This window comes from Pan troglodytes, chromosome 8 (genome assembly GCF_028858775.2).
Source record: "Pan troglodytes isolate AG18354 chromosome 8, NHGRI_mPanTro3-v2.0_pri, whole genome shotgun sequence".
Lineage (NCBI taxonomy): Eukaryota > Metazoa > Chordata > Mammalia > Primates > Hominidae > Pan > Pan troglodytes.
In genome coordinates, this window is record NC_072406.2 from 83,010,229 (window position 1) to 83,024,621 (window position 14,393).

The following is a 14,393-nucleotide window of genomic DNA, read 5'->3' on the forward strand; positions in this document are numbered from 1 at the left end:
GGCTGTATTTAATAAAGTACAAAAGGAGTTTTTGGGCCTTCCTCTAATTTTTGGATTTTTTGTCTGATGTCTGGGGAAGCCTGACTTATAAAGTGTACGGCTAGAATGAATTGGCCCTCAGGGCTTTTGGGGCCTAAATGTGTATATGTATGCATGGCTTCCACCAGCCTAGCTTGGAAAAGGGTGGAGTTCTCACATGGCTCCTGAGTGATTTCTTATAATTTAGAGAAATTAACAGGTTTTATTACAGCCTTTTTCATTCCTTCCAACAAACAATTTATCATATAATCTTGTCTGCCCCTGCCTCTGTTTGGGTCAGCATTGGCAGCCTGGTATTGCCAAATTGAGTTCTGTGTCAGGGACAAATTCTGCCCTGTCTCTATTATCATTAGGGTTACAAGCATGAGCTTCCTCTGCCCAAGCTCGAGCTAAAGACCATACACATGATTTTTCTTCATGGGAACAGCAAGTAGTTAATACAATGAATATGTTTTTCCAGGTTAAGTCAAAGGTAATAGTTAAAGCCCAAAATTCTTGAATGAACTTAGAGGGATGCTGGCTAAATGAAACCAATCTGGATTGAATTTGTGAGAATCAGAAATTGGAAATGAGACATGAACTCGTTTGGTAGGCTATTTGTTACTACCTAAATTCCAGAACTTATTATTGGTCTATTTAGGGATTCTATTTCTTCCTGGTTCAGTCTTGAGAGGGTGTATGTGCCCAGAAATGTATCCATTTCTGCCAGATTTTCTAGTTTATGTGCATAGAGGTGTTTATAATATTCTCTGACAGTTGTTTGTATTTCTGTGGGGTCACTGGTGATAGCCCCCTTATCATTTCTGATTGTGTTTATTTGAATCTTCTCTCTTTTCTTATTAGTTTAGCTAGTGGTCTATCTATTTTATTAATTTTTCAAAAAACCAGCTCCTAGATTTGTTGATTTTTTGAAGGATTTTTCATGTCTCTATCTCCTTCAATTCAGCTCTGATCTTATTTTTTGTCTTCTACTAGCTTTGTGGTTTGCTCTTTGTTCTCTAGTTCTATTAGTTGTGATGTTAGGTTGTTAACTTGAGATCTTTCTAGTTTTTTGATGTGAGCGTTTAGTGCTATAACTTTCCCCCTTAACACTACTTTAGCTGCATCCCAGAGATTCTAGTACATTGTATCTTTGTTCTCATTAGTTTCAAAGAACTTATTGATTTCTGCCTTAATTTCATTATTTACCCCAAAAGTCACTCAGGAGCAGGTTGTTCAATTCCATATAGTTGTATGGTTTTGAGTGAATTTCTTAATCTTGAGTTCTAATTTGTTTGCAGTGTGGTCTGAGAGACTGTTTGTTATGATTTCAGTTCTTTTGCATTTGTTGAGGAGTATTTTACTTCCAATTGCGTGATTAATTTTAGAGCAAGTGCCATGTGGCAATAAGAATGTATATTCTGTTGCTTTGGGCTGGAGAGTTCTGTAGATATCCATCAGGTCCACTTGATCCAGAGCTGAGTTCAGGTCCTGCATATCTTTGTTAATTTATTGTCTTGATGATCTGTCTAAATTGTCTGTGGGGTGTGAAAGTCTCCCACTATTATTGTGTGGGAGTCTAAGTATCTTGGAAGGTCTCTAAGAATTTGCTTTATAAATCTGAGTGCTCCTGTATTGTGTGCATATATATGTAGGATAGTTAGCTCTTCCTGTTGAATTGAACCCTTTACCATTATGTAATGCCCTTCTTTGTCTTTTTTTGATGTTAGTTGGTTTAAAGTCTGTTTTGTCAAAAACTAGGATTGTGACCCCTGATTTTTTCTGTTTTCCATTTGCTTGGTAAAGTTTCCTCCATCCCTTGATTTTGAGACCAGCCTGGCCAACATGGTGAAACCCTGTCTCTACTAAAAATACAAAAATTAGCCAGGCATGGTGGCCCATGCCTGTAATCCCAGCTACTCAGGAGGCTGAGGCAAGAGAATCACTTGAATCCGGGAGGCAGAGATTGCAGTGAGCCGAGATTGCGCCACTGCACCCCAGCCTGGTGGCAAAGTGAGACTCTATCTCAAAAAAAAAAAAAAAAAAAAGAATCAATCTGGTTGCTTTTTGATAGAGCAGCTATGCCGTGTGGGGGATCGGTCTGGGCTCTCCAAGGCCCACAGGCTGGACTGGTTGAGACACTGGAACAGCCAAGGTTGCAGCCTGCCCTGCCCCCTGAGCTCTCCATCCCAGGGAGAAATTAGAACTCTGTCAGCCACAGAACACATGCAGGGGTGACCGGAGGCCCCTGTTGGGAGGTCCTGCCCAGTGAGGAGGGATGGATTGTAGTCTTGCTTAAAGAAGCCGTCTGGCCACACCCTGCCAAAACAGCCTTGTCATGCTGGAGAACCGCCTCTGCCCCTGTCGGTTTGGACTCTCCAAAGCCCATGGGCTGACTTGTCCAAACAACCAAGGTGGAAGCCCACCCCTCCCCCTGGGCACTCTGTCCCATGGAGAAATCCGAGCTCTGTCTGTAGAATACGTGTGGGTGGGGGTGGCTGGAAGCCTTGGCTGGGAGGTTCCACCCAGTGATGAGGAATGGATCAGGGTCCCACTTAAAGAAGCAGTCTGGCTATGTTCTGACAAAGCTGCTGTGCTGCACTAGGGAAACCCTTCCTCATCTGGACTATTTGGACTCTCCAAAGCCCACAGGCTGGAACGGCTGAATCAACCAAACAGCAGAGATGGTGGTGCACCCCTCCCGCAGGGAGCTCCAGCCCAACTCGGGCAGGCTCGACTCTGTTACCAGTGGCTGGCTAAAATACCTTGTGAGGTGCCGTGGAAGTGGGTCCTACAGACTAGTGCTGCTTGACTCCCTGAATTCAACGCCCTTCCTAGGGGCATGTATGGACCTCCTAATGATACAGGAGTTAAAAAGAAATTACTTAGGCAGATAGTGAGGGCACGGAAGTCGTCGGTAACATTTTCCTTTTAATGAAAGGCAGCCCCAAATCATTTTTCTTCTTAACAAAAAGCAGCCTCTAAAATCAAGCTGCAGACATAGATGCCCGTGGTTGTGCCAATCATGTTCAAAATGGTGGCTCCATCTTCCCTTCTCTTTGCCAGCCATGTATACAGTAAGGAGCAGACAAGATGGCGCTGGCCAAGGGGAGAGTCCATTTGCATAAGATTAGGGTGGAGTGGACAGTCTTCCCCATGTGCTATGGAAACATCACACCCGATCAAACCAATCCGTGGGCCCCACGTAAATCAGCCACTGCCTCTCAAGCCTGCCTATAAAATCCCACACACTCCATCACCAGCTGGTCTTTCCTTTCGGAAGCTCCTCTCTCTTTAGTGAGAGAGGAAGCCTTGGCTGGGAGGTCCCACCCAGTGATGAGGAATGTTCTCCTTTCTCTTTCTTTTGCCTATTAAACCTCTGCTCCTAAACTCCTTGTGTGTGTCAATGTCCTAAATTTTCTTGCCACGAGACTCTGGGTTTTACCCCAGACAATGAAGCCACTTCACTGCCTTGCCTGAGCTGCAGATACCTTTGTTGGGGATCCCGGGGCTGGAGTATGTAAAACTCCTGGGTCTCTGTGTGTGCCTGAGCGGCTGCTCTGCCAAGACTACACAGATCTGTGTGTTGGACCTAAGGCCCTGGTGGCATGGACTCATGAGGGGAGAATCACGGTTTCCCAGGGTTGCACAATCACTCACCACTTCCCTTGGCTGGGGAAGTGGGGGTTCCCTTGGCTCCATGTTGCTCTTGAGTGGGTCATCGCCCCACCCTGCTTTTCTTCATTCTCTGTGGGTAGAATTGTTTCCCTGATCAGTCCCAATGTAGGACCTGGATATTTCAGTTGAAGGTGCTCTATTCACTTGCTCCTTTCGTTCCTCTCCCTGAGTGCCTCAGATGGCAACTGCTTCAAATCGGCCATCTTGGCGAAGGTTCCACATGAGCTCAAATTGTCCGCAAATCTCCATTTGCCACCTCACAGAGAGGCAAAATATTTTGGGGATTTTCTGAGGACTCTGTACTAGTGGCATATGTGACTCCTGTGCGAGTATGTGAGGGGGATAATGTATCTGGATATGGAGGGATTGACTAGGGGATGGAGCAGATGGAGAGGGTGTAGATGAAGTAGTAACAGGCTGAGAAGAGAGTAACAGACAAAAGGGAGGATCATCTAAGACATTAGAATTGGGGAGAGAGGAAGTTCCTTGGAAGCATACGTGACAATTTTTAATGTAATTCTGGGTTTGAGGATAAAGCAAAAAAGACCTAAGGGACCTCTGAATCCTTTCTGGGGTTATGGCAAAATGAGTCTAGTTGTAAAATAATATTCCAATCCAGGGTCCCATTAATAGGACAATTTAAATTATTGGGGCACTTATATTGAACCATTACAAAAGAAAATCATACACTTCTTTCTGAGAGTTTGTGGGTCAAAATGGGACCACTTTTTAAGAATGCAAGCCAAGGGCGAATCAGATGGAATGGAAGAATGAATCGAATCCATGTTGGGTGTTGATAAGGGACTACAAGATCTCTGAGGCATCCCTAAGGGATCTGGACCTCCCTTTTCCCTTTGGCTCACTCTATTCAGGGGTGTCTCACCACAAATAGAGAGCCTGCCCTTGCCTGGATGACCAGTCCAAGCATGCTCTTGTTTGAGTGGTCAGCTTGAACCTAATGTGAAGCAGAACTTACCTATAATTTGGGATGCGGTGCCTGTGATGAAGTTGAATCCAAAATGGGGTCCACAACCAGGAGACTGTGTCTGTGCAGAGTTGAGATTGCTGCTGCTTGTTTCAAGGCATGGTTTAGACTATTAAAGTGAAAGTGGACTTGCTACCCTGGCGGGCAATAGTGAACTCACTCTTTTGTCTTTGCCTTCAGGTAACACCCAGGAGTGCCCTCAGCCAGAAACCCTCAATTGCCAAAGAGTACTCAAGCTGTTTCACTGGCAGTCTGAAAATAGAAAAGAACCCTGGGCCAGGTGTGGTGGCTCCGCCTGTAATCCCAGCACTTTGGGAGGCCGAGGCGGTTGGATCACCTGAGGTCAGGAGTTCGAGACCAGCCTGGCTAACATGGCAAAATCCTGTCTCTACTAAAAATACAAAAAATTAGCTGGGCGTGGTGGCGCATGCCTGTCATCCCAGCTACTCAGGAGGCTGAGGCAGGAGAATCGCTTGAACCCGGGAGGCAGAGGTTGCAGTGAACTGAGATCGCACCATTGCACTCCAGCTTGGGCAACAAGAGTGAAACTCCTTCTCAAAATGAAAAAAGAAAAAAAGAAAAGAAAAGAAAAGAGGCCAGTTTCTCACCCCTAAGAGCAGTGACAGACAGATATCCCTTCTCTAGGGCTTCAGAATCCCACTGAAGATTGGCCTCAGCCAGGGACCTTCAGTTCCTAAGAGTAAAGAACCAGACCATCAGGCCAGGTACAGTGGCTCATGCCCGTAATCCCAACACTTTGGGAAGCCAAGTTGGACGTTTCACATGAGGCCAGGAGGTCGAGAGCAGCCTGGCCAACATGGCAAAACCCTCTCTCTATAAAAAACAAGATAATAAAAATCGAGGGAAGCAGGGAGAAAAAAGAAGGGAGAAATCCCAGTAAAGTCCCCATATGGGTCACCAAGATGCTGGGCGAGGTGTCAGAGCCCTAGCATTGGAAAGTAGTCAACTCATGGGTTGGTAAGAAGAATTTACCAACAACAGTATAGGTTTGAAAAAGGAAATTTTTATTAGAAAGAACGCTGCAGAAGAGTGTAGCAGGGCTCCTCTGCCAGAGAGGACTGAGCACACCCCGGTGGATTTTCCTGAGGGGTATTTATGGACCTTAAGGAAGGAGCTTAAGGGTAATTTGGATCATATTAGCCATGTGGGTCATGGTAAATGATTACATTTGTCAACATTTTGGTGCCTTAATGTCATCAAGGGCTGCACAGTGAGTTTCAGCATGGCATTCGGAGATGTATAGAAATTACAGTTACTTGTGAATTCTTTTTTTTTTTTGAAAGAGGCCTGAAAACAGAGGCCAACTGTAGATACTAGGGACGTTTATTTATAAATTCCCCAGAAAAGGAGTTTTGCCTACTGATGGCCTGTTAGATGCTCACCAGGTGATCTTTGATCTCCTCATATAGGATTCTGGGTTGACACATTTTTACTTTCATCATCTGAAAAATATTCCTACTAACCCCTGTGATTTCTGATGAGAAAACTGCTGTCATTCTACTTGTTTTTTCTCCTATACATAAGGAGTTATTCTCTGGCTGCTTGCAAGATTTTTTTTCTTTGTCTTTAGTTTTTAGAAGTTTAATAATTATGTGTCTTGTGACATGTATTTCTTTAGGCTTATTCTGTTTTGTTTGCTCATCTTCTTGAATCTGTAGATTTATGTCTCTTCTGAAATTTGGGAGCTTTTCAGCCATTATGTCAAGTACTTTTGCAGTCCTATCCTCTTCCTCTTATTATTCTAGGACTTCGATGACACAAATATTAGATCTTTTGTTATAGTTCCACCGGTCCCTGAGGTTCTGTTTTTGTATTGTTCTAATTTGTTTTGTTTTTGGTCTAGTGTTTCTTTTTTTTTTTCAGATTGGTTAATTTCTATCTCCCAGTTGACTGATTCTTTCCTCCACCTCCTCCATTCTGCTGTTAAGCCCATCCGTTGACTTTTTATTTCAGTGATTGTATTTTGCAGTTCTAAAATCTCCATTTTGTTCTTTATAGCTTCCATGTCTTTGCTGAGGCTTCCTATTTTTTTCATTTGTTTTGTGTTCCTAAGTTCTCATTGAAGCAATTTTTAAAAAATCATGGCTGCTCTAAAATCTTTGTCAGATAATTATAATATCTCTGTCATTTCAGTGTTGGCATGTATTGTGTTTTTCTAGGAATTTTTCCATATCATCTACATTTTCAAATTTATTGCATAAAGACCATATCTTTGTTTCTAGGAACTATAGTGATATCTTCTTTTTCATTTTTGATATTGGACTGAATTTGTTGTCTCTCTCTTTCTCTCTCTCTCTTTCTCTCATCCCTTTCTCTCTTTTTTCTTTATCAATCCTGCCAGGGGGTATTATTTTTAGTAGTTATTTTTAACAAACCAATTTTTCATTTTGTTGATCCTCTTCATTATTACCTTCTACTTTCTTTAGGCTTAGTTTGCTATTGTTTTTATAATTTCTTGAGATAGATATTTACATCATTGACTTTCCTTCTTTTCAAATACGTTACATGTTTAAGGGCATCCCACAAGCTTGTCAAGTTTGTAGGAGACCAATGCTTCCTTAGTATAGCTTTTTTTTTTTTTTCAAACAGAGTCTCCCTCTGTTGCCCAGGCTGGAGTGTAGTGGTACGATCTCGACTCACTGCAACCTCTGCCTCCCGGGTTCAAGTGATTCTTCCACCTCAGCCTCCCGAGTAGCTGGGACTACAGGCGTATGCCACCATGCCCAGCTGATTTTTTGTATTTTTTGGTAGAGATGGGGTTTCACTGTGTTAGCCAGGATGGTCTCGATCTCCTGACCTCATGATCCACCCGCCTTGGCCTCCCAAAGTTCTGGGATTATGGGCCTGAGCCACCATGCCTGGCCAGTGTAGCTTTAATTTGCATTTCTTTACTGAGTGAGGTTGACTTTTCATGTGTTTAAATGCTATTTGTATGCATTTTTGTGACCTTTGCTCATTTTTCTATTGGTTTGTTAGTTCGTATACAGATAGATGGATTCATGTATTAGAGAGATTATCGCTTTGTAATACGAGTAATTAAAATACTTTTTTTTAGTTTGTTGTTTTCCTATTGACTTTGCCTATGCAGTGAACTGTCTTGCTAAACTGCTACTGTGCTGAGGACTTGCTCACCTGCCTTTGGAGGTCAGAGAGGGTAGCTCATTTCAACTCACTCTGCTTTGGCGGGCTCTCATTTAACCTCATGAAAGAGTCCACAGAATGGAGGCCAGAAGCCTGGGCTCCAGAGTTACTCAGGCCTGCCATTCTCTATGTGACCTTAAACCAAATTTTGACAACTCCTGACCTCAGTTTCCTTATCTGTAAAATAGAAATAATAATTCTTCTAACTGTATGTAGCTGTTTGATGATTAAATAAGATAATGCATATAAGGTCATTTAGCACAGAGTGTGATCCACAGTAAAGGTTTGATGCATGGTATTTGCTTTTTAATTATTAGTGTTTACCAAGATCAAGCTAATGTTTCGTGAATGGCTGCTATTTTATCCTGATGCCACTCCCCATCAGGGTACAGGAGAAAATCCTGTGACCACATGCTGTTGGCTCACCTGCTATGTCTTTTTTGCTTTGTGCATGGAGTTCTGGATTGCGGCCAGTACCATTGAGTGTTTTGATGAAGGTTGGCTGCTCCGAGAGTTTGAATTTTTGCCAGGCTCTTTGGGTACATCTATCATAGCATTCTTTGTGCCTTTACTGTCCTGAGCTCTGCATGACTAGCCTTCTGATGGTCTTTCAGAAAAGAGAAAAGCAAAGAATGGAGGCATGGTTAAAGACCCCACATGGCTCACTCACCTGTTTCCCCTGGGATGATCAAAGTTACCTAGTTACCTGTCATCTGACCAGGACTCACAGCTCTGGAGCTGACAGGTATAGACTGGTCTAAGCCAGCATTCAGGAAGGCCACTCAACTGGAAGAGCAGGCATCAGAGTAGAGAGAATAAGCCTGAGCTCTCCAGAACATCCAAGGTCATAGAACAAAGTGGCCTTAGGGGAACAAAACTGGGTCCCCATACCTAGTTCTCCTCCTGTACTCTCTCTTAGTACCCAATAATTCTTACAACTTTATATATCTCTTCTGCAAGCCTGTAAGTTCCAAGAGGTCGGAGACCACATTTGCCTTGTTCACTACCAAGAATAGGGCCTTGATCTATGTGGTGGTTACATGGGTGTGTTTGTTTTGTGTTAATTTATCAGGCTCTTGGTACAGTGCCTGATGCCTAGTATTCATTGAATGGATGAATAAGTGAGTCATAGAGTCTCAGGTATTTATTCAGATCATTCATCTACTACATGCTTGAATCCTTGCCTCATTCCTACCAAGGGTTTGTTAGCATTTATCATTTAAACACTTCTAATGACAGCAAGCTCTCTACTGCTCAAGGCTGCCCATTCATTTTCTGTTTAGGTCTCTTGCCTAGAAAGTTCTTCTTAATATTGAGCTGAAATACGCCTCCTTGAGGCTTCTGGTTAGTATTCTTGTTCTATCCTTTATGGCCACACGAATCAAGTCTGGGCCTTCTTCACCATGACAACTCTTCAGACATTTGTGGTTAGTTCTCACACCCACTTCTTTTCCAGGTAACCACAAAATCATTGATTAGACACACATTTGTTGAATGTCTGTAACACGGAATAGATTAGAGAACATACAGGTGAAAAGACAATATCATCCTCGAGTGGTTACTGGTCTTGAGGGAGCCAGAGAAATTAAGACTTAATGTGCTAAGTGTCAGGGAAATGGAGACACAGGAAAAGAGAATTCGAGCCTACCTAGGGGTCTTGGGGAAGGTTGCAAAGTAGACCAAGGAGAGAAGGATGTTCTAAGAAAAGGGAATAGCACATGCAAAAGTCTGGAGCTATAAAAGCCCAGGGCATGTTATGGAAACTCTAAGTTGTTCTAGATGGCTAGGGAGACTAGAAGACTCAGATTGTTAGAACAGACCAATTTATGCTTGTTGTCCCAGAAAACTTAATAATATGTCCTTAGTTTCAAAAGTATCCCAGATAGTCACTGTGAGTATAGTTGGGACATAAAGTCTGAGAGTGAGGTGGAAATGGGGGAGATGAAGGTGGAGAGAAGCAGCGGCTGATCATAGAGGTCACTGTGGCCAAGTTCAAGAAAGGCATTCAGTTAACTGGGCTTCTTATGGCATCTTTCCCTTCAAGGTTATCTTCTCCAGATATGATCTAATTCACAGATAGATCAATACAGCCATTGACAGATGATTATTGCTATGGGTTACCATTTACGGAGCGCTTACCAGCTAAGTGCTTTCCATGTAGGCTGGGGTGAGGCCCAGGTAACCTCTGCTGACTTAGTTATGCTTGTCCTTTAACTGATTCTCTGCCAGTAGGCCTTGGGTTTTGACTTGTTTTTACTGTTGTGAGGTCATGTCCTGAGACAACATTGGGCAAGTCCCAAAGGGCCTTCTGTTCCCAACTAGAAACTTTGTAAGCTTTCCCTGGAGGGGGACAGCTGAGGTCAGGAGATGGCTACTAGCTATAAACAGTTTGTTTTAAAGGACTTGTATGATGTCTGTATTGAAGGGATTCATATGAATATTCAAATGAAATGAGTTGAGTTTGTTCTAAGATGATGCAATAGCTAGGAATGTTGAGTTAGATGTTTGGATGGGCAGCCAGGGCACATGGTTTAAACATTTGACACACTTGAATTCAATGGATAGTGGATAGTAAGAGTGGGCATTTGAAATATGTCTGAGTGAGTGGTTTCCTCTGCAGCACCTCCTGCAATAGCTGTCCCTAAGTGGCAGGTGTGGGTTTATACCCTAAAACTGAATGTAGCAGTGCCCTCAAGCAGACCCACAAGGACTAGCTTGAGGCTGCTTTGTCTCCCAGAAAGCCAGTTGGCAGCAGCTATTGGAGGGCTCTGCAGGCTTCCAAGTCCCCACCACTGCCCCAACACTTGGGTGGTCAGTGGGCACATGAGGCCACTGAGAATGGTCATGTCACTCTGCCCTTCCCATTCCTCCATTGCCAACCTACTGAGGTTTGGGGCTAGCGTGAGAATCTATTTGTGTTAGCTTGCTAATCAGGCTGCTGTAAACAAAGTGCCACAAACTGGGTGGCTTGCACAACAGAAATGGATTGTCTCCCATTTCTGCAAGATAGAAGTCTGAGATCAAGGTGTTGGCAGGGCTGGTTCCTTCTGAGAGCTATGAGGAAAAACACGTTTCATGGCCCTCTCCTAGCTACTGGTGGTTTGTTGGCAACCTTTGATGGTCTTTGGCTTATAAAGTCATCACTCTGATTGCTACCTTCATTTTCACATGGTGCTCCCCCTCTGTGCATGTCTGTCCAAATTGCCCCATTTTATAAGGACACCAGTCATATTAGGCTAGGAGTGGACCCTATTCCAGTAATACTTCATCTTAACTCATTACATCTGCCATGACCCTATTTTCCAGTAAGGCCATATTCACCACATGGATTGTTGAGGGACACAGTTCAACCCATAGCACTTAGGATAAATTGAAATAGCATCAGCATGAACACAATTACTCTACTGGTTACTTCTGCCAAACAACCTTCAAGTCAGAAAGAATCCTGTGGTTAAGGGAGAGGTACCGCAATCCAGCTGCAACAAGTTAAAGGTGTAGCCCACTAGCTATGGGTTAGTTTGCCCTGAGCTCTGAATGTGACTTCTTCCCTGGGAATCTTGGCTTGAGGGCACATGTGGGAGCCTGCTTGCCAGGCACAGGGTAGCCTGTGGCTTTGGGAGTCTTGTTTTAATCTGTTCTGTCACTTTCCAAAGGTCTATCTTCTAAGCTTATGCCATTGTTGTACCCTAGAACCAACTATTTTCATTCTTTGCTGAGTACCTTTTCTGCCCATATGAATTCTCTCCTAGCCATTCTCCATACCACGCAGATGGATTGTTCTAAAACACAAATGTGATATTGTCAGTCCCTTGACTGAAAAGACCTCAACGGCTGTTGCTCTTTGGATGAAGATCAAAACACTGTTTCCTACAGGACTGGGAGGTCTCAGACAGGAGGATTGCCATCTGCATTTGCATTTATTTAAAAAACAATTGAACTGGTGACATTCTGTTTCTTGATCTGGGTGGTGCTGAACAATGGTGTTCACTATGTCAATATTCATCTAGCTCTACACTTTTATTTGTGGACTTGTCTGTACATACAATGTATCCCAATTTTAAAAAATCTTCAAAACAACTGAATGAGTTGCCCAAAGTTCTGGGAGTTCCTTGGTCGTATTACACTTTATGATCTTTTAGATCTCTTGACCAATACCATACAACTAGAGATTTTTTCCCCCTTTCTATCTTGGGAGGAAAAAGACGGAATTAACAAACAGAGGTGATTCAGTGAGTTACATTGTGGTCACAAGATAAATTATGCACATTGCGACAAGAAAACCACATAGTCCTATAAAATTATGGGCTGTTTTTATCCAGAATTATGCTGGCTTTCTATTTCCTGTTGTTGATTAGGAATAAAGAGGGACCTGCCTGTTGCCCCTGCCTGCAGCGCCTAGAGGAGAGAGAGAAGTCATGATCAGCCTCATTTCTGCCCCAGGGACTGCATTATTCCCCTTTGAAGCAACAGTGCTTCCCCTAGAGCTTGGTCAAGGAGAGGGGCTGCAGGCAACCCCTGTGTCTGCCGGCAACCCCTGTGTCTGCCCCAAGAAAATGGGAGTTCTGAGCAACTTGGGTGTATGGAAAAAGGAAGCACTCTCCACAGATGGCTGAAAAGCATTGTTGGTAACATATGAAGCTTGAGTCTAGGGGTAAATGACAAGCCCTTTAAGTGGGCTCTGTTTCTTGGAGTGCTGAACTGTTCCCACTGTTTAACATAAAGAACCAAAGTAGCCCTTGCAAAGAGAGTGAGAATAATCTCTGACTCTGGCAGGCTCTTAAGACATCATAATTTTAAAATTGAGAGAATTTTAAAAAATCTAGATTTCTGTCTTTCCTTGGAAAATTGAGATGTTGAACTACCCTACTATTCTATGAAAATTGCCAGGTATGGTGGCTCATGACTGGGAGGCTGAGGCGGGTGGATCACCCAAGGTCAGGAATTCAAGACCAGCCTGGCCAATGTGGTAAAACCCTGTCTCTATTAAAAATACAAAAATAGCCAGGTGTGGTGATGTGCATCTCTAATCCCAGTTACTTGGGATTAGGGCAGGAGAATTGCTTGTATCTGGGAGGTGGAAGTTGCATGAGCCAAGATGGTGCCACTGCACTTTAGACTGGATGACAGAGCGAGACTCCATCTCAAAAAATAAATAAATAAATAAATAAATAAAATTGCAGTATCCATGACATCTTGTCCTAAACCCCATACTTTGTGCTTCCCTTACATTGCTTTGCTTCCTCCCTTTCCATAGCCCCAAGCATCTCCTAACTTACCATATAGTTTACTTATTTATTCTGTTTATTAGTCTGTCTCCTTCTGCTGGAATGTAAGTTGCATGAGGGCAGGGCCCTTTGTTTTGCTCAATGATCCATCCCAGGCCCTGAATATTGCAACCTGGCATTGAATAGTTGTATGCATGTTGAATGAATGTAGCCTGAAGCCTACATTCCCAATTTCTAGCAGTCACATTGCCTGCCTGGGCCCCTGAAGGCATGTGTATTTGCCATGCCTGCCCCTACTGACCTGCATGCCAGCTTCTGCCTTCCGTCCCCCTCAGGCTTGTTTCTCTGGCCACACTGGCCTGGCCTCTCCTGCCCCACCACTGGCCCTCCGCACTTGCTCAGCCAGAACGCTCTTCCCGCCCCTCTCTGCCTGGCTAGCTCCTGCTCCTGCTGTGTTCTCAGCTCAAGCTGTCCTTGATTCCTCTGCCTAGGTCACTCCCCCAAGCACAGAGAATATTCTGTCCTTAGTCACTGACTAGAGGAAATTCCTTTCATTCAGTTTTCAGACATAAAAAGCTCTTCATCCCTTGTGAATTAGGGTGCCCCCACCCCCCGCCCCCGGCTACCCTGACCTCTGAGCTTAGGATACAGGTGGTGCCCAGCCCCTCTGAGTCAACTCTGGAAACCAGTTCTACAGGGCCAGGCAAGGAGTAACCCTGGGCCAAGGGCTGAAATTACCCCACTGGTCCTCTGTCTACCCACGACTTATATAAGTCTGGGCCTCTTCATCATGTCCTATCTGTGTCAACACTCAGGAGGGTGGTGAGAGGGCCTGGCCCCCCAGGGCATTCTGGCAACATGTTCATCCTTCACAGCAGGGCCAGGACAAACACTCCCTGACCAAGTAACCACAAGACAGAGGGCCCTTCCTGGGCACCTGGAGACAGACAGATGGAGTTACCAAACAGAAGATTCTGGGAAGGGGAACCCCAGTGGGCCAAAGAGAACTCTAGACTGACAGAGGTGAGGAACAGCTTCCCCTCTCTACCCAATTTTGAGATGAGGAAATTGAAGCCCAGAGAGAGTTAATGGTGCATCCAAAGCCCCACAGCACAGCGTCCCAACAGCCCCACAAGAACCCACAAGCTTCACTGTGTTTTCTGGGTCTGGGCTTCTGGGGCTGGAATGTCAGGAATTCTAGGTTCTGCCCCCATTAGCTGCAAGACCAAGACTTAGAAAGAGATGAGAATGGTTAGAATGTTGCAGCTGTTATCCGGGAATGTACAAAATACAGATGACTGGGCCTCACACCTCATTCCCTCCAT